The 27,612-nt window shown below is 37.6% G+C and overlaps 1 non-coding gene across 1 annotated transcript; it reads left to right on the forward strand.

The window, feature by feature from the left end:
• Positions 1-8,990: 8,990 nt before the first annotated feature.
• On the forward strand, positions 8,991-9,097 carry LOC111907703 (small nucleolar RNA R71). The gene has a single exon (XR_002855640.1). It is a non-coding gene; the product is annotated as a small nucleolar RNA R71 (small nucleolar RNA).
• Positions 9,098-27,612: the final 18,515 nt, after the last annotated feature.

A 27,612-nucleotide genomic window follows, 5' to 3' on the forward strand; every position in this document is an offset into this window, starting at 1 on the left:
AAGTGTTTTGATGATTGTGATTCCATTTGAGGTGTCACACTTGGGGCACTAGGCACTCAAGCTACATGAAGATTGTCTACACCAAAGAGGTATGTATTCTATCTTGCTATAGTTATTGTTTTGTATGCTAGATTAGAATAATACCTTGGAAGTTCTTATTTGCATGTATAATAGAGAAAACATAGATCCAAGGTATTTAGGGTTGCATGTACACTTAGGAAGTGTTAGAATGCTCAAAACCCAACAGTGGTATCAGAGCCTGGTTGTTTTCTGTTATATTGATGCAAATATTTTATTTTCAAAGTTGGAAAAAAAAGGAAAAAAAAACATGAAGTTTGTCAAATTTTAAAATAATTACTTGTTCTTGTGAAAAACTAATTATTTGTAAAATTTGAATAATTTGCTTTATGAGTTGAATTAGGTCAAATTTAATAAAAGATAAAATAATATGATTATTTTATTAGTTTTAAAAGTTTGATCTAAAAAGTTTTTTTTTTTTTTGAAACCTCCATAAGTTATGGATATGAAAAGGTTTTAAAAAAAAAAATTGATTCAAAGTTTTTTTGGAGTTACAAAATTTGGTGTTTATGTTTTAAAGGATTCCATAACTTAAGAATAAGTTATGGATCACCAAAAGTTTTTTGTGTTACCTTGTTTTATGAGTGAATTTAGATTAATGAATAAAATTATGTGATAGTTGGTTTTAATCCAAATTAATCTAAGAATTGATTCTAAAATGTGTTTTTGTAACTTGTCCTCAAGTTATATGAAAAGTCACATTTAAGAATCATAAAACTCATAAAAATTGGCAAAGGTTACAAAAATGAAGAGTCTAGTTCTAATTAAATGGTTTTATGACTCCATAACTTGTCCTCAAGTTATGGAGGACCAAGAGTCTCTTCATTTAATAAAATAAAATAAAATAAAAAAAAAGGTTTAACCTTAATTAATTCCATAAGTTATAAAATAAAGAATAGTTAATTCTTTTATTAGTTTAAAGTCTTCCATAACTTGTCCTCAAGTTATGGAACTTGAAGAGTTTTTGGATTAAAACTACTTTAAACACATAAGTTATGGAATTAATTAGTTTTGAATAGTTTCAAAACTTGCCCTCAAGTTTTGGAATTTGTAAAGTTTTCTCTTATGAATACATTAATTCCAAGTTAGCCCTTAGAATTTTAAAAGTTAAAATTCAACCCTTATACTTTATAATATTATAAGTTAATAATATATATATGTATAAGAGTAAAGTCAGTCTTACCGCTAGTACGCCTCATTCACGAAGCCGGTCTATAAGGTGGGTATAAGGTTGTTGCCTATAAAATGGCAACTTAATGGGTGTCCACTCTCACCCACCGCTTGCTTGACTGGTGGAGGGTCGTTAGCCGAACGGGTTTGACAGGACTAGAATTCTCCCTTCATTAAAAGTATTAATGAAAAATACTAAGTAACTAAACTCTTAATAATACCCAATCTTAGTTACTTAGGAAAAATATGAATAAGGTGCTAATCCATGAAATTACACTTTACACTTTGTCTAAGTCGTTAGTGGAGCGTGTGTGGTTAACCGGCACACTAACTTGGACTTAACAAGGTAGGTAAAGGGTGACTTAATATTTATCATAGTATCGATGGAGCGTGTGTGGTTAACCGGCACATCGATTGAGGGGTAATTTATTAAGGGTACCAAGTGATTTGCATGGTTACTTCACACCTTGTTTTGTGATCCTCGGCATCCCAGTCACAAAACCTGAAGGGCACACTCGAGATTGAAACATGCCTTTGAAAAGTTCAATGAATCTCAAAGATCTAGGAGTTTCAAAACCAATTAAAACCTAATAATTCATTTCATTTATCTTGGTGGAAATTGGTGAATCGTCATTCACCTACCTTCAAATATTTTATAGCTTGGATTACGGCATACCTCTTCTAAGTTATAAAATAGTTTGTTGGGTCCTAGCCTTAATATTTCATATTGGGTGTCATATTAAGGACTTTAAATCAACTATCTTGAATATCTCCCAAAAGATGTCTGTAATAGACACCTATGATCTTCCCAAATCTAGTGAAACAAGGTTTCCTAAATGAAGATGATGTCCTTTGGAAATCATACTTCTTTCACCTCCTCCAATTATTCTCCCCAACCCACAAGTTCTTGAAAAGTTTAAGGTCACTCAAGCCCTATTGGCAAGGAAAGGTCTAGGTGTGAACACATCTTGGAGATGTAGTCACATATTGACAAGCCGGGAGAGTTGGGTGTCAAAGTCTTGAGAAAGTTGGTGGTTCAATCACTTTCTAAGTCACATAGTGAGTTCCTTTGGGACACCTATGAAACAGACTATGACAAGACCCTTAATGATCTTATCTATTTGTTAAGATCAACTTCCTTAATACTTGATGGACATTGACAATAGTGACACAGGAAATCCAGTAAAGCATTCTCTTCCCAATGGAAAGGGATCGGCCATAGTCAATTCGGTTGACCAAATGGTAAAGAGAAAAGCTAAGTCTGTGATAGTCCTGTGTGTCTTTATCAAAGGGTCCATATGTTTATATTGCCAAAGAAAGGGGCATTGGTTACGAAGCTGCCAAATTTATCTAAGGATGTTAAAGTCAATAAGTTTGACTCTACTTCAGGTAAATTCCACTATCTAACTCTGTTAAGTTTCTACTCTGAGATTCTTGATACATGATGTGACTGGGTCACATGGTGATGTTTTAAGAATCAAAGAAAAGGTGAAGAAACTTAAAGAAAGAATATGTTGAATCTGATGGCGTAGATGGATTTCTAACGCATTGTTTGAATATCGGATTCTTGAGCTACTTCTTAGGAGTTATGAGATATTGCTTAGGAATAGATAACAACAAGTTTTCATATGGATTGTAAGGATAATTTCTCCGCAAAGTTTTAAAATAAAAGAAAATTTTTGATTTTATTTATTTTACAACATCCTTACAATGGCATTTGAGGAAAAATTGTTGCTTATAAGATTCCATTAAGAGCAAGAGTGGAAATATGAAATTGATTCTTTCATTTGTGGTAATGTCTAAATTTACCAAATAAGGAAAGATTCTCATCATCCAAGTTTCAAGTGGACCGGAACTTGGAATCATGCAAGTTGTATAGCATGATGAATGAGAACTTTCAAGTTTTGGAAAATTAAGACTAATTACTTGTTCACATGGATGTGTGAGTCAAGTAAAGGACTTAGGGATCGAGTACACATTCTTGTGCACTGATTAAGTCCACCACTAAAGATCGATAAGAAGAATCAAATAAGGCAGAAGGATAAAAGTTTCTCAAATCTGAAAAGATGGGAGAGTACTTTAGTATCAGTTTTGTGATCATCTTAATGATTAAGAAACCATAGCACAATTAGTTCTCTAAGGAATTCTTAGTGCATTCTTATGACTAAGAAGAGGAACTTGAATTGTTGAAGTGGCTAAATCAAGAAGATGAATCATACTTCGTTCCAATACAAGTCTTAGAGTCATACTCCAAGATTGTAACTTGAGTGACATGTCTTAAAGAAGGTTTAAAACACTTGTCAAATGTAAGAGTAAAAGTTTTCTACTCATGTACATTTGAAATTGGTAAGTTGTGATGTTTTGGATAAAACAAAGACCAACTTAGGCCAATTGGGTAAAGTGTTTTTCTTGATTAGAATCCGCACTATCTCTTGGATGTTTGACAAGGGAGTCTTATATGTCAAGAGGACAGTGGGAGTCTTAAAGGTCTTGAAAGTCTCAAGAAATAATCAAGAATAAAACCTGAAGTTCTTCACTAGCACACGACTTGAGGTTTATAACCTATCGTGTTGACATATCTGTGCCCATTCCAGTTAAAGTTGGCTTTGCATATGAGTTCTTAGAGTTCTCAGTTTGTTGCATAACAACTTGGAAGCAATGGCAGGCCCTTGAGCTGCCAGGTGGCAAGAAGTTAAGATTGAGTTCAATCCATATGGTTTTGGATTTGTCATTATCTTTGTCTTGTGATTATGGTTTGACAAATTCATATGGGTAGGAACTCATACACCATATAAATCTAAGTGTCATAAGGTTTCTCTCCGATTCATGAAAATGATGGTGAGGAAACGCTTTCACTAAGTAGATTTTAGCTAGATAGCAATTGTGATATTTGCATTCTCAAAGTCGTTAGTGGAGCGTGTGTGGTTTACCGGCACACTAACCTGGACTTGTGAGAAGTGGCAAAAAGGTCTAACCATTATGATTACGGCATACCTCTTCATAATTGTTTAGACACACAAGTGTGCTATCTAAGGGAAGGTGTATGATTTTGATAAAGTTTTATCAAAACAATCTAGCATCAGAAATCTGAACTTTGGTAAGAAAGTCAATGAAGTATTGATTTCTAGAAGTCCAGCTGATTTCTGAGTACATGTCAAAGCTAGTGGGAGCATAAGTGTTATGCTAATAATCATCATGTTAGTGGGAGCATGATAATTATGATAAGTATTGCAAGTTAGCAATGTTAATTATAGAAAACAAAAATTTCAATTGCGGAAAAGTTGTTTTGCTATAATTAAGGGAGAGGAAATTATACTTCATCTCAAATCTATAAGCTGAGATTGTGAGGTTTTAATCATTTAGTCAAGGATATATATGAATTTCATGTTGGAATGGCTCAACATAAGGAAATTCTGTATATGGGTCCATTATTTGCGTTCTAAAATTCGATTATGATTACGGCATCCCTTTTCATAATCTGAATTATGAGAACTTGGCAAATTGAAATGGAAATATTATAGCAAAAGACTGGTTTAGTCTTTATGTAAGACATCATGAATCGTGTCCCATATGCTTCGGATATAGGATCGATTACATGTGCTATATTCATCCGTTCTAAAATTTTCCAAATGCCTGGGGCATTAAGAAGGGAAAAGGTTTAGAACTGGATATGACTAAAAGGATTAAACAATTGTCGAGGACAATCTAAGGTTTACCAAAGATTGGTTGCTCAAGGACAATTGGAAGTATAGTGATAATTCTGGAAGGACCATATTGACATAGTCTGTAAGGAGGCAACTCTTGTTCAGAAGTGATAGTCAAAATGGAATCTGGAAATGTTTCAAAGTTAGAATTTTCAATCTGTTTAAGATTAGGAAACTTAATGCAAGAAGGATGTTTCCAAGGAGCTGATCTCCTTTGGAATACTCTGTAATGATTGTTGCCAAGTCTTTATGACTTTGTGCATAATCATTACGAGAGGATCAATGCATATAAGTTTAGAATCTAACAGATTTCAGTAAATGGCATGAATTTGGAATTCTTGCATTTGCGGTAAGGATTTGGGAGTGTGAAAAGAGAATCATTGAAGTTATGTTCAATTGATCTAGTTCACAAAGTAAAGATCATAGAAAAACATAGTATGCATACTTGGTGTGTGGCATGACTAGTGTTTTGAAAAAAACATAGTGTACATGCTTGGAGCATGGGACAACTATTGTTTTAAATTCAAGAATAAAGTTGATAGCTGAAACAGTGTACAATGAATAATGTGTAATCATATGGTGATAAATAAAAGGTGTTTTATTTATGTTCAAAGGGTTGATACCATATTGGATTCAATTATTATTGTGTTTCACTTTGCATGTTTTGACTTCCCGAATAAACTGGGTTATTCTTCCGGAATGACTAAGTTATTCAAACCATCCACAGTCGGTCATATTTTGGAAGTAGATATGAATTAAGACTGTCATGATGGGTTGTAGAGGTCTAAGGTGTTGGACAAGGCTACAACAATCATGAGTGCTCATAAGTTCTGAGTATTGGATTCAACCCGCGCTCATTGGAATCACTTCATGGATTTTATCACGAGTGATCATGAGACGATAATATCTTATATTCTTCAAACCTAGAGATATGAGTTGTTACTATGAGTTGATAGTACATTGATAGCACGAAAACGCATTTGGTAACTCGGTGCTATAAAACGTGCCTTTGTGTATGATTCAACAAGTAGTAGAACAAGCCATATGAGTCGAAGTTTATCCGTTCCTTTTACCTTCGGGATAAAAGCGATATCTGTGGGCCCCTCGATGATTTGATGATGACAAATGGAAGTGCTCGGCCGGGCCAGGACTGATTTGATTTGTTCAATTAGTCAGTCGTCATAAATCGGAAATCGGGAAACAACAAATGGACAGAGAGAATGATTATAATCCATGTCTCAGTCCATATGATATCTAGAATGGAGGAATATATGATCCCTTATCTAATGGACAAGTCATTGACAAAGGTCAGAGTTCATCGACAAGGTCAGAGTTCGACAGAAGCTTTTGAGAGCTACGATTGCCGGTTGGTTCCTGAAGTCATACGCAATAATAGTTTTAGACTTATCCAAGTGGGAGACTGTTGGATTAATGTCTAAGTCCATAACTATAATTGGTAAGACTTGACCCGACCCGGCATGGTCCATTTGGGTTGCATACCATCATGCACTTGAATGAGAGAAATAAGACACTTATGGTTATTAATATATTATAAGTTCTAGTATATTAATAATAAGAATAATAAGATTATTTAATTAGTATTGATCAAGAATTAATCTAGGATTAATTAAGTGATCAAAAGAAGACTAATTAAATATATGGGTTGATTGTGTAAATCATCCATACTTGTATAGTGGGCTAATGCTCCATGGATAATCAAGTTGGGCTAAAACCCATAGGATGGTCCATGGATGCTCCATGGTGTATTTGTACCCATGGATCCAAGGAAATGGAAAGCCATGACAATTAAGAGTTTACCCTAATTGTGTAACTATATAAGCATCTTATTATTGAGGAAAAATCGGCCACTAGAGATAGTGAAGAAAGGGCTAGCCGATTTTGAAGAGTGTAGAATTCTCTCAAGTCATTCCAAGTGTTTTGATGATTGTGATTCCATTTGAGGTGTCACACTTGGGGCACTAGGCACTCAAGCTACATGAAGATTGTCTACACCAAAGAGGTATGTATTCTATCTTGCTATAGTTATTGTTTTGTATGCTAGATTAGAATAATACCTTGGAAGTTCTTATTTGCATGTATAATAGAGAAAACATAGATCCAAGGTATTTAGGGTTGCATGTACACTTAGGAAGTGTTAGAATGCTCAAAACCCAACAGTTTTCACCACGTCGTGTAGCCTCTTCTGCCTTTTTATTACTTCATTATATTCACTTTCTTCCAATAGCTTCTCTAATTCTTTCAGATCTAGTTCGACATCAATATCACCTTCCTCAAGCACCATAAATCCATCTGTTTCCTTTTCCTTCCATCCTCCTAGCTCATTTTCAAATAGTTCAACAAGCACATCGACTGAAAAGGCCGTATCATCACTTTCTCTTGAATGTTGAATGGCACGATTAACCCCAAAAGTGACCGCTTCTTCTCCTACTCGGAGGGTGAGTTTTGAATCTCTAATATCTATTAAGGCTTGGGCGGTTCTCAAGAAGGGTCTTCCAAGGATGATTGGGACTTGTTCGTCTTCCTCCATATCTAATATGATGAAATCCACGAGAAAGACAAACTTGTCCACTTTTACGAGCAAGTCTTTACATATACCCCTTGAGAAGCTCATGGTCTTGTTGGCTATGTGTATAACATGCGGACCGGTCTTGCTTCTGGGAGATCAAGCTTCTTGAAAAATGAATAGGGCATCAAATTAACACTAGCTCCCGAATCGGCTAGAGCATGCTAGTTGCTAGATTCCCGAATTAGCATGGTAAGGTTATGCTTCCTGGATCACCCATCTTCTTTAATAACATGTTTAGCATTGCAGCTGAACAAGTTTCATTTAATACAACCTTTGATAGTTCCTCCATTTTCTTCTGGTTTGTTAAAAGTTCCTTGAGGAACTTGGCATATTTTGGCATTTCAATTAAAGCCTCGAAGAATGGAATATTTATTTCAAGAGACTTTATGTGGTCTAAAAACTTCTGATAATCTTCAACATGCTTCTTTTGAATTGCTCTACTGGGGAATGGCAATAGTGGATGGTAAGGCTTTACGAGTTCCTTATTTTTCATTTCAACTTCTGGCCACACTGTGGCCTTTGTACCACGTCATGGTGATTGTTTAGATCCATGTCCTTGAATTTCTTCTTGAACTTCCTTCTCCCCGTCCGAGTTGTTTCTATTTATGGGTGTTAAATGAGTGATAATTTTCCCTCTTCTAGTGGTAATTGCTTGGATATGAGCTCCTCTTGGGTTTTGTTCAGTGTTCTCTAGAAGTCCTCTCGTTGGCCTTTCGTTGAATTGCTTAGCTAGTTGCCCAAGTTGTTGTTCTATGTTGATGATTGAAGCTTGTTGATTTCTAAACAGTGCTGGCTGGTTTTTCATCATCTCTTGTTGTTCCTTCATCATCACTTGTTGCTCTTTCATCATAAGTTGTTCTTTAATTGTTGCTTCAGTTCCCTCGTGCCTTTTTTCAGATGCGGCTGCAAATCGGGTGAGCATTGTCTCAAAATCAGTTTTCTATTCAACCGGTGGTTCCTCTCTTTGATAAAAACTTATCCCTTTTTGTTCAAAATTTTCTTCCTTAGCCTTTTTATACTCATCATAGGGTAGCCACTTTTTCTTGGGCTTTCACCAGTCTTCATCAAAACGATCTCCACTCGAGTAGCAATCTTGAACCTTTCGGTTCCCAGTCTCATCAATGTCACAATCTCTAGTCAAATGCAGTCCATTGCAGTTTTCACACCTAACCCTTATAGCATGGATTGTTTGATCCATCTTAGTCATTCTTTTATCCATGTTTTGTAGCATTTCCATTACCACTGACATATCTTCCGAAGCAACATTTGCTGACCCCCTCGTTACATCATTCCTTGGACTATGGTATTCTCTAGAGTGCTTAGAGAATTCTTTAATGAGTTCCTTAACTTTTGCTGGATTTTTCTTTGTTAAGGGGCCTTGAGAGTCAAGGAGTTGTCTAGTGGTGAGGTTTACCTCATCATAAAAGATCGACACTTCTTGTTGCACATTGACGTCATTTTGTGGGAAATTCCTAATTAGACCCTTGTAGCGCTCCCATGCTTCGTACAACGACTCCCCCATTTGTTGTTCAAAATTGGCGATGGCCTTTTTGAGCTTAGACACCTTGGATGGTGGGAAAAACTGTTCCAAAACCAATTCATGCATCTTTTCCCATGTCGTTATCGCGCCTGGTGGAAGTGCCTTCAACCACACGCCTCCCTTGAAAGTGATAGGGAGCATCCTCAACAACACCGTTTCTCTTGGTACATTTGGAATGTTAAAGTAGTCGGCGATGTATTTTACTTCATCTAGATGCTTATAAGCGTCTTCATGATCCTTTCCGGTGAAAGGAATCTCCTTTAATGCAGTAAGGATGTTCCCCTTAAGATCAAATGTGGCAGTGGCGGGTCTGGTGGGTTGCACAAGTCCCGGACCGGTGTCGTCTCTGTAATATCCGGATTCCCAGGTATATTATTTATTTATTCATTTCTGAGAACTATTGAGCAACTCGACGAGTTGGTGCTACAACTCGTCGAGTAGAGTCGTGTTTGGCCACGTGGGCTTAGTGACCTACTTGACGAGTCAGAGATCCGACTCGCCGAGTAGACGCTGAGCAATGAAACCATAAATCCTAGGGTTTGGGGCCTATTTAAGGACACTTAAAGCCCCATTTGCAGATAACCAGCTTCCTAACCTTAATGTGTGAAACCCTAAACGGGTGTAGTGAGCTAAGAGAGTCTCAAAGCTAATCTTGAGGGATTTTAGTGCATCTCTTGAGGAAGGAGAGGAGTTTGTTCAGCAAGGAACAAGAAGGAGTTGTTGGGGTTCAGGCCCTTTCATCCAGAGCTTCAAGAGGAAGGTAAAAAGCTTGAACCTTTCCCCTTTATTTGGTTAGATCTCATGAGTTTGAGAAATTAGGGTTTTCATCACATTTTTATTTGGGACTTCGAGCATACTGAGTTATCATAAGGTTTAGAGCTCAGATCTGGACCTTGTTAGGTCCCTAGAGTCCAAAGGTCCCAAGTTTATTCATCCATGTGAGGATATTTGTATTTGACACCTTGTGAGAGCATGTATTGGTATGTTAGAGCAAAACCACCATGCATGAGCATAAAGATCGAAGCTTTATGTGATAATCGAGCCTTGGGATGCTAGATCTAGTGTTTGGAGTGATAGACCTGCTTTAAAATGTATGAATGAGAAATTAGATCGAAGGGACACACCGAGTCCATGAACTGACTCGACGAGTTGGTGATGGTTTGTCCCGATGAGCATGATCATGCGATAACTTGGCGAGTTGGGGGTCAACTCGACGAGTTGAGTTGGACCTTCACGAGATTTTTGAGGATAATGAGTAGACTCAACGAGTCACATAAGTGCACTCGGCGAGTCGAGTCAAACATGGACTGTTGACTCGAGTTTGACTTCTATCGACTTTAGGGTTTGGTCAAATATGAGTAATGGAGACTGTGGAGGGGTAAAATGTTCTTTTTCCCATTCCAAGAGTTAGAGAGAGAGAGAGAGAGAGAGGGAGAGAGAGAACAACCCTTGGTATATTTTGAGTATGAGTAGAGTATTAATTATAGATAATTATCCTATGTGTTAGGCGGAGGCTAGTTCGAGATTTCCAAGTACGAGAATTTTACTTAGCTTGCTTACGAGTTGAGTCTTCTCAGTATACATACCTAGAGTGGTGATCTTAGTTGTGTGACTGGAGGGTCTTATGTGTTTGTTTCAGTACTGTGATATCCTGCATTATGTCTATCTGATTTATGTTGTGTATTATTCTGAGTTTACTGAGTAGGACTGAAGGGTCCACCCGAGCTAGGACCGGAGAGTCCACTCGAGTTATGGGACTGGAGGGTGCCATTGAGACACAGGACTGGAGGGTCCATACCGAGCAGTGAGACCGGAGGGTCCTCATCGAGACGCATGAGACTGGAGGGTCCATGCCGAGTTATAGCCATGAGAGGCTTATTATCGTGTATGTGGTATTTTGGGAAACTCACTAAGATTCGTGCTTACTGTGTTATGTGTCTCAGGTACTTCCCAGGATCACGGGAAGGCACCAGCTTGATTGTACACACATTAGAGATTGAGTTATGTTTGAGAGGATCCTGGAGTTTGATATGTATAGTTTTTTGATATGAGATTTGATGATTTGACATTTTGACACTTTTGTGATTTTATTATCGAGATAAATGTGTTTTTTCTTTAAATTGAAAATTTTGGTTTGAAAATTTACATCGTTACAAGTTGATATCAGAGCCTTGGTTTGAGGGATTCGGATGCACCTCCGGGTGTGTTCGGAATCAAATTGGGGATTTGAGATTTTTTTTCAAAAAGAGATAATTTTTCAAAAATGAGAAAGAGTTTAAGAGAAAACGAGTTGGAGCGGTGTGTACAATCAGCCAGAGCCCAAACGGTGAATTCTCAAAATACCCTTACTTTTGTGTTATGATATATTTACAAGATATTTTATGAGATATTATGCATACTAGAGAGTAGGCTAGGTATTTCATATTTTAGGACTAGAGTGGCCTGAGTTGTGATGCCTTATCCTAGGGGTTGCTGCTATCTGTGATTTGCTTTTGAGTATGAGTTGATTAAGAGTATTTAGCAGAGATCACTTAGAGAGGGTTCTCGAATTGAGAGAAAATCTAGGAGAGACACCTAGATGGGCTTGTGAGAGGTCTACTGAGAAAGTAGTATGTGCTTTGTGAGATATAGAGTACTTGTTGTCACACCCCCAAACCAAGGATGGCGGAAACGTCCGGGGGTGGAGGACTTCATGTAGAGTATCACAACAACGAGTATGATAGTGCTCAAAGTAAATACAACCATCATAAATATAATTGAAAAAAGTTACACCAAAGTATATGTTTACATGATTCGAATCAATAACATTATGATACAAAATGAACTGTTTGACGATTTATCGTCCCATCCTCAAAACGTGGTTGATTTCCTGTTTCACTAAATTCCTGAGAATACAAGTAGTTTGAAAAGTGTCAACACAAAGGTTGGTGAAATCATAAGCTTTTGACAGTAAGAGTTTGAAAATCGATCTTTGTAAGAAAATGTATGTTACCAAGAAAAATCCAATATTTTCCTTATAGAAGTTATGTAGTCCTAAATACTAGGACCGAAATGAACAAGTATTTTGTCATACTTAAAGATATAATTGTGGTTTTAAATTGACATAAAACCCCTTTCTGATTTGAGAAAATCCCGAAATGAATGATGTGTGGTCTTAAATACCAAGACTGAAAATATACCATAATATCTGTAATTATTGATATAAAAAGAGATTTTAAATTGACATAAAACCCCTTTTGATTTATGCAAATCCCTATAAACTTATGTTGTTAGATCCATATGTGAGCCGCTATAATCATACTAATGACTGAATAAACCTGCTACGACGTTTCTCAGGCGTCGCGAAACTGAAATGACACTTGTCACCAGCAGACCTGCAGGTCCGGCTGTAGCTAGCAGCGAGGTGTGGGGTGTCAAACCCAATATAGATCTATACACAACTATCACGTTCTCCCTCCAGGAGACTCTGATTATAACTAGCAGGAATTTAGATTCCGCACTCGGACGTACGGAAGAGAATGTCTCACAATTTAGGTTAACAAGTTTACGTGTGATGTGCATAAGTGTAAAGCCTTTTCCTGTGGGAATAAAACCTTCCGAAATGTGTTTGTTGTGTTAATGGAAACATAAACCATACCTATTATAGTTTATCCCAAAACATTTGTAATGTATAAAAACTCTTTTATGAAAACGCTTTTGTAATGAATTTACACTTAATGTAATGAAAGTTCCCTTTTGTATAAATGTACCCTTCTGAAATATATTTGTATTTTATAAAGTATCATAAACTATACCTATTATAGTTTATCAAAACAAGGGTAGAAATAGTAAAGTACATAAACTATACTTAACATAGTTTAATAATACATTTGTATGTAATGGGTGTACTTTAATTATGACACTTGGTTATTTCTATGTATTATCTAGTGAAAATCCATTTGTTAACTGGTGTATATCTAGATATGAATACAAAAATGTCACATACTACAATAACACATAATCACATAATGATATATACCTTGCTCAACATGTTACAAGGTGAAATGAAATTTATAGTGTTTTTCTATTTATAACATTTTCTGTAGCTGTTATTGGAAAATTTGTAGAAAAATCATAAAATGTCCAAATCAAGTTCTGTAACTTCTGAGAGTTTGTAAAATGAGTCTAGTTGGTTCATAAATTTTTCCATAATTTTTTGGGACCTCTAACTTGTGCGACCAAGTCCATAATCACAGACTGGTCCGGATTGGTGTTTGAGATGATAGGCAGTTTTGTAAAAATCACCATAAATTGTAGAAAAATCGTATGGAGATGTGCAAGTAGTCATTTTATAGCTAAGAACTGGAACTACTTACACCTAAAACAGTTTTGTAAAAAAAATGTTTAAGTTGTCCAAAATAGTCTGTGAATGGGGTCCAACTTTTTTGATGAAGGCTGTTAGAAAAGTTTAGTTTTGTTCTTGTTGTTTTACTTGTATTCTCCCCTAAAAACTTGAGAAAACATGAAAATGTAGGGGTATGAACTCACCTTGAGTGATTTCAGTAGATAAGTGTTGAAGAAGAGAAGTGTTCAACTCAAGAACACTTGATGAACCACTTGAAGATTCGAAGATCTAACAAGAAGGTGATGATGTCTGTGTAATAATCATAAGAAAAGATGATGATACTTACTAAATGAAGGAGAAAAGTCTTGGAGTATGCCTTGAAGTTCTCGAATTTGAGAGAGAAAGATGAGAGAGTTTGGAGTGTGGTTCTTAGTGGAAAAATGAGAGAATGAATGAAGTGTGAGGAGAGAGGGTGGATGTTCCAGCTCTAAGAACGTGGGAATGGCTGAAAATAATGAGAAAGGACTTATGAAGTGACTAGGGATGGGTTGGTGGTGAATAGTGACATGGAGTGGGTATGGGAGTGGTTGCCTGTGTCATAGAATAAAAGAAAGTCAACACTCTACCTTTGTACTTCACCTACTCTCTTTTGGATAAGGTTTTATCCTCAAAACGTGATAATTCATTACTTAAGGGGTCTTATATGTTAAAATAAAGTTTTGGGTGAAAATCTCGTGTTAAAACAATTAAAAACGGGCCTAAAACGCAAAATTAGTCGAAAACCGGGAGAAAAGGGACTTCCAGCGAGACCTCTTGGTCCTAGGCCGAGGTTCGGTCCATAATGATGCTAGGCGCGAAGCGAAGGCGAAGGCTCGGTAGTCTCAGAAGCGAAGGCTCGGTCTCAGAAGCGAAGGTGATCAGACCCGAAATGTACCGAAGGTTCGGGTTCGGGTGATGTGCGAGGTTCGGTTCCAGGAGCCTTCGGGATCGGTTCTTTGAGTGAGGTTCGGTTCAGTAGCCTTTGGCTCAGAAGGGTTCGGGTCCTAAGAGGACTTTCGGGTCCTAAGAGGGGTTTCGGCTCCTTAAGTCTGTTTTTCGCGTAGACTTCCGTTTTTGGGCTGTTTTCGCCAAATTCAAGGGTCGGGATGCCCCGAGTGATTATAGAAAGTTGAGAGAGATTTTGAGAGAGATTCCACATACTTAGAGAGATTTGGGAGAGATTTGACATTCTTGGAGAGATTTCTCATACAAAGAGATATTTGGGAGAGATTTCACATACTCAGAGAGATTTGGGAGAGATTTGACATTCTTGGAGAGATTTCTCATACAAAGAGATATTTGGGAGAGATTTCACATACTTAGAGAGATTTGGGAGAGATTTGACATTCTTGGAGAGATTTCTCATACAAAGAGATATTTGGGAGAGATTTCACATACTTAGAGAGGTTTGGGAGAGATTTGACATTCTTGGAGAGATTTCTCATACAAAGAGATATTTGGGAGAGATTTCACATACTTAGAGAGATTTGGGAGAGATTTGACATTCTTGGAGAGATTTCTCATACCAAGAGATATTTGGGAGATATTTCACATACTTAGAGAGATTTGGGAGAGATTTGATATTCTTGGAGAGATTTCTCATACAAAGAGATATTTGGGAGAGATTTCACATACTTAGAGAGATTTGGGAGAGATTTGACATTCTTGGAGAGATTTCTCATACAAAGAGAGATTTAGGAGAGATTTCACATTCTTGGAGAGATTTGGGAGAGATTCTCGATAAGAAGAGATAGAGTGAAAACGATTGAGAGCGGTTTCGTGTGTGACGAATGTGAGTGTCCGGCTTCGCAATGCAAGGTTCGTAAACCCCGTTAAGCCTTGTTTAAGGATCTTGCATACTCCCGATGAGTATGCAACATTGTTTTATCGGTTTGGTTCGCCACGTACCACAGTTTTAGGTTAAGGAGATCTAGATGTACGCACTTTTCGATTTATGATCTCTCATTAGAATAGCGAGTTGTTTAGAAATTACATAACGTAAACTCTAGTACCCACGGGCAAATTGAGTTGACCGGTTTGACTTGTTGACTTTAGTTGAGTTTGACTTGACCGAAAATTGACGGTTGTCACACTTATGAATTGAGATCCTAGGAGGAGGACTTGGGGTGAATACATAATTGGTGTGGAAGGTAGTATTGGGCCCGTACTACTAAAAGCACCGGATCTGTAGGCAGTCCAAGTAAGAATTCTTAGGATGCTAAGGAGCAAGTAGGGGTAAGTGATCGAGTGTGAGTATACTCGAGCGAGTCTCTGATGATTTTGTGTTGTGTTTCAAAGACATATGGTGGGTACGTGCCACAACCCCAAGAGTAGTGGAGTTTGCGATGATGAGATTTGCAGGATGATTCATGAAGAGGTGGCCGCAGCCATACGAGAGGCTATCCCGAAGATGTTTGGGCCTATTAAGTCCACTTTGATCGAGATGTTTGATGAGTGATATGCTATTGTTACCAAGGCGGCTGCTGCTGCAGGCAACACAGCTGTCGCTGTTGCCAGGCCATAGGTGGGGTGACTTGTTGTTGTAACGGGAGCTCAACAACACGTAGCCACCAGAGTTTGATGGGACTCAGGATCCGATTGCTGCGATGAGATGGATCTCTGATATCAAGGGGTGTTTCTACACTTGTTCATGTCCAGAGCACTTAAGGGTACAGTTCGCACTGAACCAGCTTTGCTTAGGAGCGAAGGACTGGTGGAAGTTTGTGACAGCCTGTTATACTCCAGCAGAGCACACTGCAGTGACACGGGAGAGGTTTACTATGATGTTCCGAGATGAGTATGTTCCCCTGATGGAGAAGGAATGGTTGGCCCAAGAGTTTCTATCTCTCAAGCAGAAGACATAGTTAGTGATAGTGATTACGAGGATGTTTCACGAGAGGGCATTATTCTTCCCTGAGCACGTGTCTACTGAGCAGGCACGTATGAGCCGGTATTTGAACATTCTGAGGAGGGATATTCTTGAGTTCGTGGCGAGCTCGTCTTATCGGTCACTTTCTAAGCTTAAGGCAAATGCCCGAAAGATGGAGATTGAGCTGGAGACTTAGGCCATGGAGGAGGCAGAGTCTCAGGGGAGGGATTGGCCGCTGACAAAGTCACAACCGGCAGCCAAGCAGGATAAGGCCGCTGATTCGCGATCAGGAAGCCAAAAAGGCCACACTTTTGGAAAGTGCGGCAAGAGTCATAAGGGGTCGTGTCGAGCGGGTATTTGCTACAAATGTGGCAATGAGGGGCATATGGCGAGGGATTGCCCCAAGGGGTTTGCAGTCTGCTTTCACTACAACCAGACCGACCATCAGAAGGCCGAGTGCCCCCAGCTGCTTTAGGGATCAGTGTAGGGATCTACACCTACTGCTATACGAGCTACTAAGAGTCGGCTAGCGAAGGCCGAGGCACCGAGGGTTCATGGGAGAGCCTTTCAGCTGACAGCGGAGGAGGTCCGTGCAACACCTGATGTCGTGGCCAGTATGTGTTCTTTTACTTATTCTATTTTGAGCAATATCAAGCTTATATTGTGATGTGTATAGGCACTTTTCTTGTGAGTTCTGTACCTGCTTTTGTGTTATTTAACTTGGGTGCAAGTCAATCCTTCGTATCATTAGCGTTTAGTTGCCACATAAGTACCCTACGTGAGGCGTTGAGTCGACCTCTGAGAGTCTCTATAGCCGATGAGCACACGGTGTTTGCTACTGATGTGATCCGGGGATGTGTGCTTGAGATTTTTGGTGTTGATTTTCCGATAGATCTGGTACCGATCGCGATGGGTGATGTATGTTCCATTGTGGGCATGGATTGGTTGAGTCGGTTCGGAGCTGTGATCGACTGCGAGTGTCAGTTGGTGACCATACGAGACATTAGTGGGGGAGTGCTTACAGTGTATGGCGAGGGTACCCAATTTGGGTCAGCATTCTGCTCGGCTGCCAGAGCGAGACAGAGTCTACAGCAGGGTTACAGAGGCTTTTTAGCGTATGTGATGGATACGCAAGTTGCTACTGAGAGACCGAGTTCTATCGCTTAGGTTCCGATAGTAAGTGAGTTTCCGGATGTTTTTCCTAAGGAATTACCGAATGTACCTCCTGAGAGGCAAGTGGAGTTTCAGATTGATTTGGTTCTGGGAGCGGAGACTATCGCCAAGGCACCTTACCGACTTGCGCCACCAGAAATGCATGAGTAATCCTCACAGCTTTAGGAGTTGTTGGGGAAGGGTTTTATCAGGCCGAATAGCTCTCCATAGGGAGCGCCGATCCTTTTTTTGAAGAAAAAGGATGGTTCACACTGGATGTGAATTGATTACCGGGAGTTGAACAAGCTGACGGTCGAGAACCGTTATCCACTTCCTAGGATCGATGATTTGTTCGATTTGTTACAGGGGATGTATTAGTTTTTGAAGATCGATTTGAGGTCTAGATATCATTAGATGAGAGTCCTCGAGGAGGATATACAGAAGACGGCCTTTAGGACTTGTTATAGGCACTAAGAGTTCGTGGTGATGCCTTTGGGGCTCACCAACGCACCGGCAGCGTTCCTAGATCTCATGAATCAGGTGTGCAGGCCTATGTTGGATCGATCGGTAATCATGTTCATTGACGATATCTTGGTGTATTCGAGATCCAAAATCGGTAATTTGAGAGAGATTCTTGGAGTTTTGAGATTAGAGAGGCTTTATGATAAATTATCCAAGTGTAATTTCTGGTTATGAGAGGTCCAATTCCTGGGACACCTCGTTAATCTGAATGGGATATTGGTTAACCCGGCCAAGATTGAGGTAGTTATGAGATGGGAGGTACCGAGATCAGGAGTTTTCTGGGATTGGCTGGCTACTATCATAGATTTCTCTAAGATTGCCGCCCCCTCACCAGGTTGACCCGGAAGGCTGTTATTTTATTTGGGGTCCCGAGCAGCAAGTCTCATTTGAGACTCTTCGCCAGAGATTGTGCGAAGCCCCAATGTTAGCTCTTCCCGAGGGAGTGGAGGACTTTCTTGTAAACTGCGATGAATCTATATCAGGGATGGGTGCGGTGATGATGTAGAGGGGGCACGTGATAGCATACGCCTCGAGGCAGTTGCAGCCTCATGAGACGAGATATCCCACCTATGATCTAGAACTGGGGGCGGGGGTGTTCACCCTCAAGATATGGCGCCACTATTTGTACGGGTTTCGGTGTAGCATATACATGGACCACAAGAGCCTGAAGTATCTCATGGATCAACCCAACCTAAATATGAGACATATGAGATGGTTAGATGTAGTGAAAGTCTATGACTGCGAGATCCTATATCATCTGGGCAAGGCTAACATGGTAGCCGACGCTCTGAGCCATAGAGAAGAGGGTGCTCCGATCCGAGATGTGTATATGAGGATGATGATGATGACTCCAGTCTTAGACAATATTCGAGAGGCCCAGGTGGAGGCCGTGAGACCGGAGAACCGCAAGAAGGAGTGGGTGATTGGACAGGTGTCCGAGTTTGTGATAGATAGTCGAGGGCTTATGACTATCCGACGGAGGATTTGGGTGCCCTATACAGGCGGAGCTTGGCGTATACTGATGGATTAGGTGCATAGATCAAGATTCTCGATCCATCCTAGGTCCACTAGGATGTATTTGGACCTGAAGAGAGATTAATTGTGACCCTGTACGAAGAGGGATGTGGCTTAGATAGTTGAGAGGTGCTTGACCTGCCGTCGGGTTAAGGCAGAGCACCAGCATCCACATGGTCCATTACAGCCTCTGGAGATTCCCCAGGGGAAGTGGGAACAGATCTCTATGGACTTTATCACCAAGTTACCGAGGACTGCTCGTGGAGTTGACGTAATTTGGGTGATTATTGACCGACTGGCAAAGAGTGCCCACTTCCTCGCTATTAGTGAGAGCTCTTCTACAGAGAGACTGGCCGAGATCTATGTGAGAGAGGTGGTAGCATGACATGAAGTGCCGACCTCGATAGTGTCAGATCGAGACGTGTGTTTTACTTCCAGGTTTTTGATGAAATTTCATGAGGAGCTTGGCACGTGTTTGCATTTTAGTAATGCGTACCACCCGCAGATGGACGGACAGAGCGAGCGGATGATTCAGATGCTCAAGGACATGCAGCTGATGGGTTATACACAAATAAACATCCTATGTGCTCTTGAAAACCCTAATGCTTATATCTAGGCTTCTCTATTGTACATGCAATGAATCCAAGACTTGCAAACCGTAGATCTAGTAGATGAATTCGAAATTTAACATAACAAATCAAATCTTTATGACTACCTCTTGTTGATGGCTTGATTCCTTCTTGATTCTTCTTGTCTTGGAGCTTAGAGTCACAATTATCACTCCTCCAATGGATCACAAACACCAAGTAGCAAGAGGATGATATTTGTGAAAGGGGAGAAGCATAAATTCGGCTCTAGGGTTCCTTGGAATCAAGTGTAGCCGATTTTCATAGCCTAAGGGTTCTATTTATACTGTGAGCTGCTAGGGTTTCAGTCAAAACTCTAATAGACAACTTAAACTCTAAGTAGCCCATGGAACCTTCTGGAATAAAGGCCATGGACGAAAATTGTTGGATTAGCATCTAAGTCCATAACTATTTTGGTATGTACTTGACCAGATTATGAGCATGGTCCTTTTGGGTTGCCTTTACCAGAACAACTTGTAGGATGAATTAAGGAGAGAAAGGTTTAATTATGATTTATTAATATATTATAAGAATAATATATTAAAGGAGAAATCATATTGTTTAATTAGTATTAGTCAAGAATTAATTTTGTGGCTAAAAGAGATTAATTAAAGTTAAGGGGACTGGAATTGTAATTATAAGATAATTACAATTGGGCTATGGATTACCTAATAATATAGGTTGGACGAATTCTATGGGAAGCCCATTAGGATTTCGTCCAAGGGATATAATTAAAGGTGTCCATGGGATGCTTAGGGCCTAAGCAGTCAGATTAGGGTTTACTAAGTGCAAAACCCTAATTGCCTAAGTATATAAAGACCCATAAGGCCCCAAAAACGTGTCTAACACTTATGAAGGGTTTCTAGACGTTCTTTGGGTTCTCTTTCCTCTTCTCTTCCTCATCCAGTTGCTTAGTGGTGTTTGTGACTCCATTAGAGGTGCAATACTTGAGGCACTAAGTTTTCTAAAGCCAATCAAAGCAAGGAGTTGATAGTTATTGCTACATAACAATCAAAGGTGTTCTCTAAACCCTAATACAGATTATAATATGTTAGATCTAGGGTTTATAGCTTTGGATATTCAATTTCATGTTCATGTCTACAAACTAAATCCAAAAGCTATTAGGGTTTGCATGTACACCATAGGAATGATGTAGTGCTCAAAACTCATCAGTGGTATCAGAGACTGGTTGTTTGTTAGTGAATTTGATGCTTATTTGATCAAAAATTGGCTAAAAATCGAAAATTTTGAAGTTTTTAGGCTTGAATCGCCGAGTCTAGTGGGTGACTCGCCGAGACCATAGTGAACTCGACGAGTCCAAGCCCGACTCGACGAGTTAGAGGGACATATGGAGTAAATTTCGGGATTTTGACCTATTTTGGCTATGGATGCTTACCTAAAACGTTTTTTTCAATAAAATCTGAATTTTATCAATATTTGGAGATTATCGTTGCCAAAATATAAGATAATTGATTGTCAAAATTTAGATAATCATTTGTTTTATTAGATAAAGATTGATTATTTGTAATTTAGATTTGATTTATCTTGTGAAAATAAAATTAAAGGTCAAATTAGATAATTATAAATTAATTGTTTATTTAAATTATTTGCAATTTGAACATGTGTGTTTTGAATAGTTTCAAAACTTGCCCTCAAGTTTTAGAGTTTAGAATTTTGATTAAAAGTTTAATTTTGAAAGATTTGAAGTCTAAACCCAAATGTTTTGATTAAGTTCAAAACTTGTCCTCAAGTTTTGGGATTTAATTTTGATTAATAGTTTAATTATGTAATATTTAAATTCTAAAACCCTAATATTTTTTGAAAAAGTTCAAATTACACCCTTATGGTTTTATTAATTAATTAAGGTGTATAATTAAAAGAGATTTAATAAACCCATAAATTTTTGGTTTACATTTAATTAAATTAAAAGTATAATTTATTAAATTAGACCACCTAGTATTTTAAAAGTGTAAAATACACCCTATACTATATATAACATTAAAATTCTAATATTATATATATATATATATATATATATATATATATATATATATATATATATGAGTAAACAGTCAGCCTTACCGTTAGTAGGCCTCATTCACGAAGCTGGTCTATAAGGGGTGTTTAAGGAAACTGCCTATAAAATGGCGATTGAATTGGTATCCACTCTTACCCACCGCACTCTTGACTAGTGGAGGGTCGTTAGCTGAACGGGTAGGATAGGACGAAACCTTCCATTATAAGTATAATGAAGTACAAAGTAACTAAATGCTTTTACAAATTCCCAAATCATAGTCACTTTAGGTAAAATGTGAAATTGTATGTTAATCCATGGAATTACACTTCAGACCCTTGCCAAACGTAAATGGAGTGTGCGTGGTTAACCAGAACACTAATTTGGGGTTGACATTGGTAGTGAAGGGTGGCTCGATGTTTATCATAGATCAATGGAGCGTGTGTAGTTAACCGGCACATTTATTAGGTAATAGTAGCATTGAGTGCATCACGTAGATTTGTATGGTTATTCACACATTGTTTGTGATCCTCGGCATCCCAGTCGCAAATTTGAAGGGCATAATCGAGATTAAACATGCCATTGAAAAGTTTAATGAATCTCAAAAGATCTAGGAGTTTCAATTCATTTAAAACTTAAACTTCATTTTTTGTTTTTCATGGTGGAAATTGGTAAATTGTCATTTACCTACCCTCAAATATTCTGCAACTAGATTACGACATCCCTCTTCTAGGTTGTAGATTATTGTGTTGGATCCTAGCCTTGATGTTTCACTTGGGTGATACATCAAGGACTCTTATCAACTGAGTTGAATTTTCTCCCGTTTTGTAGATGTATGAATCTTACAATGGTCTTCCCAAATTCCTTGGAACAATTTTTCCAAATGAAGATGACGTTCCACAATACGATCGAGGAATAAGAGATCATGCTTCACTTCCTCCACCTCCTCTAATTGTTCTCCCTGACCCACAAGTTCGAAGGCTTGAAATGTTCAAGCTCACTCAAGCCCTTTTGACAAGTAAACATGAAGATGGGAAACCTGTGTGTGCACACATCTTAGAAATGAAGTCATGCATTGATAGGTTAAGGATGTTGGGTGTCGAGATTTCAGGTGAGTTGGTTGTTGACTGGGTTCTTCAGTCGCTTCTTGAATCATATAGTGAGCTCGTAAGAGAGTACTATATGATGGAACATGACGTAACCCTCATTGATCTCACCTATTTGATTATAGTTGTTGAATCAACAATGATTTGGCGTGCTAGTCAAGCAAATTTGGTTGATCAATCAAACTCCCAAACTTCAATGGACACTGGAAACATTAGAAGTCCAAAAAGGACAAAGTCTGTAATTTTCCAATGTGTTGTGCCAAAGGAGTCCATTTGCTTTCATTGTCATAAAAAGGGGAATTGGAGATGAAGCTGACCTGACTACCTGAGAGATCTAAGAGATGGGAGAGTCAAGATGTATGGCACTATTTCAGGTAAAATCCACTATCTAACTATTTTAAGTTCCTAATTTTGATTCTTAATACATGATGTGATAATATTACATTTTGATGTTTTGAAGGATCAAAGAAAAGAGAGGAAGCTTCAGGGAAAAAGTGAGCTGAATCTGATTGTGAAGAAATGGATTTCGATCGCATTCTTGAAGATTGGGTTCTTGAGCTACTACTTGGAGTTAGAGTGATTGCTTAAGAATATGAAATAGAATAGTTTTCATTTGAATTTCATTATAAGGACAAGTTTTTCTGCAATAAAATGAATTTTGATTTCGTCTTATTTATTTATCCTTGCAATGGCATGTGTGTGAAAATGGGTGTTTGTATTTCTATTTTTAGCAATGTTGAATTGGATGTGATTCTTTGTTTTGCTATTTGTGTTAATGTCAAAATTTTACCAAATAGGGAGAGTTTCTCATCGCCCAAGTTTCAATTTGACAGAAACTAGGAATCATACAACTTGGTTGTGTGATCAATGAGAAACTTCATATTTGAAAATTAGACTAATTCTTTGACAAAGTGTCAGGTGAAGGACTAGGAGATCAAGTACATTAGGTTGTGAATTGATCAAGTCCACCACAAGAGTGATTAAGATATTCATCATGATTTACTAAATTTTAGTAAATATGGTTATAGTTATAAGATTAAATATAATTTTGAATTGATTGGAAGAGTCTCAATAAATATCATAACGAATAAGACGAATCAAGTAGGCAGAAACATAAAAGTTTCTCTATTCTAAGAAGAAGGGAGAGTACATTTTATTGTGTTTTATGATAATTCTTAATGATTAAGAACCATATCTCAATTGATCCTGTAAGTGAGTCTTAGTACATTTGTATGTCTAAGAAGAGTAATCGAGAATTATGGAAGTGGTTAAATCAAGAAGTCAATCATACTTTGTTCCAATATCGAGTCTTAGAGTCATACTCCAAGATTGCGAATTGAGTGACACGTCTTTATTAGGTTTATAACACTCAACAAATGTGGAATTGGAAAAAGTCTTCTTATTCCTGCACATTTGAAACTGGTAAGTTGTGATGTCTTGCAGAAGACAAAGACCAACAAGAACCAATTGAGTGAAGTGTTAGTCTTGATAGGATTTCGCACTAACTCTTGAATATTTGTTTTGTCAAGAAAAGTTCCTTGACAAAGAGAATCATATATGTCAAGAAGTCAGTGGGAGTCTCAATTGTCTTGAAACGCTCAAGAGCTAATCAAGAATAAACCGATAGTTAATTACTAGCACACGACTTGAGGTTGGAGACCTATCGCGTTGACATAATTTTGTTTCTATGCCATTCCAGATTAAGTCAACTATGCAATACGAGTTCTATGAGTTCTCAATTGGATTGCATAAAGGCAAGGCACCCTGATCAATGGAAAGTACATTGACAAGGTAAGGGTGAGCTGCTTAACAACCTGGAAGCAATGGTAGGCATTCATGCTGCCATAAGGTGAGAAATCAAGATTGAACAAGTTGAATCCATATTAGTTGGATTCGTCACAAACATTGTCTTATGATTTTTGTTATGACAAATTCACACGGATAGGAACACATACACTTTAAAATCTAAGTGTCATAAGGTTTATCTCCATCAAGAAAATGATTGTGAGGAAATGCTTTCACTAAGAGAGATTTTAAGAAGATTGCAATTGTAAAAATTGTATTCTCAAATTCGATTATGATTACGACATCCCTTTTCATAGTTCGAATTATGAGATTTGGCAATTAGTCTGAACATTTGGAACTTAGTAACATAAGTTCTGAACTTCTTTAGACACACATGTAAGCTTTATAAGGAAAAGGTGTATGAGTTTAAGAAGCTTAGATAAAGGCTTATCAAAGCATCAGGTATTTAGAAATATGAACTTAAGGAATTCAATAAGCATTGTTTTCTGGAAGTTCATATGTTTTCTGAATATATGTCAAAGCTAGTGGGAGCATAAGTGTTATGCTTGTATGGTAATAATCATCATGTTTGTGGGAGCATGATTATTATTTCAAGTATTGCAAGTTACCAATATTAATTATAGAAAACAAAGATTCACTTGCCAGAGTTGTAGGGGTTGAAAAGTTGTTTTGCTATAATTAAGGGAGAGAATATTATACTTCATTTCAAATCTAAAGGCTTAGATTGTGGAATTTTAATCAAATTTAGTCAAATATATATGAATGTTGTGTTGGAATGGTTCAACATGAGGAAATTCTATATATGGAAAGGATAATTGCATTCTCAAAATTTGGTTATGATTACGCCATCCTTTTTCATAATCAAAAAAATTGTGAGAACATGGCAATTAGAAATATTATAGCAAAAGACTGGTAAAGTATCATGTATTTATGTAAGACATTATGAATCGATTGCATATGCTATAATCTTTGATCATTCTAAAATTTTCCAAATGCTTAGCGCATTAGGAAGGAAAAGGGACTAGAACGGTTTTTTACTAAAATAATTAAACAACTATCAAAAGACGATCTAAGGTTCGCCAAGGATTTGTTGATTGTGAGTAGTTGGAAGTATAGTGTTGGATGGACCATATCGACATTATTATGAATAGATAAGATTCTATTAAAAATGAGTTGTCGTATGGTAAATATCGAAATATTTCCATATTGGGAGTTGGAAATTAAGAATTTATGTCTAGATTATAAAAATTTTTATGCAAAAAGGATGTTTAAAGGAATATACTTTGAGTGAGAGATATCACATCTATAGAATTGTTTTGTAACAATTTCTGATAGAGAACCTTGTATTTTCATTGGCTAAGTCTTGGTGACTTTTGTGCTATGAATTTACAAAAGGATCGTTGCATAAAATGTTAGAATCTAACATATTCTAGTAGTGGCAAGAACCTTGCAGTCTTACACTATCATTGAGGATTAGGAATTGTGAAATGAGCATCATTGGAAAAGTTTTCAATTGATCTATTTCACAAAGCATGGACCATAGGATAGTTATTGTTGTAATTCAAGTAATAAGTTGATTTTCTGAAACAGTAAACAATGAATAATGAGTAATAAATATGGTGTTTAAATAAAAGTGTTTTATTTACGCTCAAAAGTTTTGGGCCATATAGGATTAAATATTATTGTTGCGTTTCACTCTGCATGTTTTGAATTCCAGAATAACTAGGTTACTCAAACATCCACAGTTGGTCATACATTGGGAGTAGGTATGAGGGAAGATTGTCATGAATCTGTCTATAGATTGTCTAAAGTGTTTAGACATAGCACAAGTTTGCTGCAGAGTTCATGAGTGCTTTAATAAGATTAGATTATTGGATTAAACCCATGCTCACCTGAATCACTTCATGGATTTTATCACGAGTGATTGTGAGACGATAATATTGTATATTCTTGAAACCGAGACGTGTGAGTTGTTATTTGCGGGTGGGTTGCACATTGATGATAAGTAAACGCACCAATAACTTGTTGTTATAAAACTTATTGTTGTGTGTGATTCGATGAGTGAGTACAAGCGAGCATTTGAGTCAAAGTTTATCCATTCCTTTTACCCAAAGTGGGATAAAAGCGATATTTGTGGGCCCCTCGATGATTTAGTGATGACAGCCTAAGCGCTTGGCCAAGTTGGGACTAAGTTGATGTGTTCAATTGAAGTCTGTTGTCAGTCGTCATGAATCAGAAGTCGGGAAAAAGTACATAGATGGAGAGAATAATTTAAATCCATGTATCATGTGTATAAGATATCTTGAGAATGGAGGAATATATGATCCCTTATCTAAAGGACACACTATCTGATAAGATCAGAATTGACAGCGGCTTTTGAAAGCTACGGTTGTTGATCAGGTTCTGAAGTTATACAAAATAGTTATTATACTAATCCAAGTGGGAGACTGTTGGATTAGTGTCTAAGTCCATAACTATTTTGGTATGTACTTGACCCGATTATGAGCATGGTCCTTTTGGGTTGCCTTCACCATAGCAACTTGTAGGATGAATTAAGGAGAGAAAGGTTTAATTATGATTTATTAATATATTATAAGAATAATATATTAAAGGAGAAATCATATTGTTTAATTAATATTAGTCAAGAATTAATTTTGTGGCTAAAAGAGATTAATTAAACTTAAGGGGACTAGAATTGTAATTATAATATAATTGCAATTGGGCTATAGATTACCTAATAATATAGGTTGGACGAATTCTATGGGAAGCCCATAAGGAATTCGTCCAAGGGATATAATTAAAGGAGTTCATGGGCTGCTTATGGCCTAAGCAGTCAGATTAGGGTTTACTAAGTGCAAAACCTAATAGCTTAAGTATATAAAGACCCCTAAGGCCCCATAAATGTGGCTAACACTTATGAAGGGTTTCTAGACGTTTTTGGGTGCTCTTTCCTCTTCACTTCCTCATCCAGTTGCGTAGTGGTGTTTGTGACTCCATTAGAGGTGCAACACTTGAGGCACTAAGTTTTCTGAAGCCAATGAAAGCAAGGAGTTGATTGTTA

This window comes from Lactuca sativa, chromosome 8 (assembly GCF_002870075.4).
Source record: "Lactuca sativa cultivar Salinas chromosome 8, Lsat_Salinas_v11, whole genome shotgun sequence".
Lineage (NCBI taxonomy): Eukaryota > Viridiplantae > Streptophyta > Magnoliopsida > Asterales > Asteraceae > Lactuca > Lactuca sativa.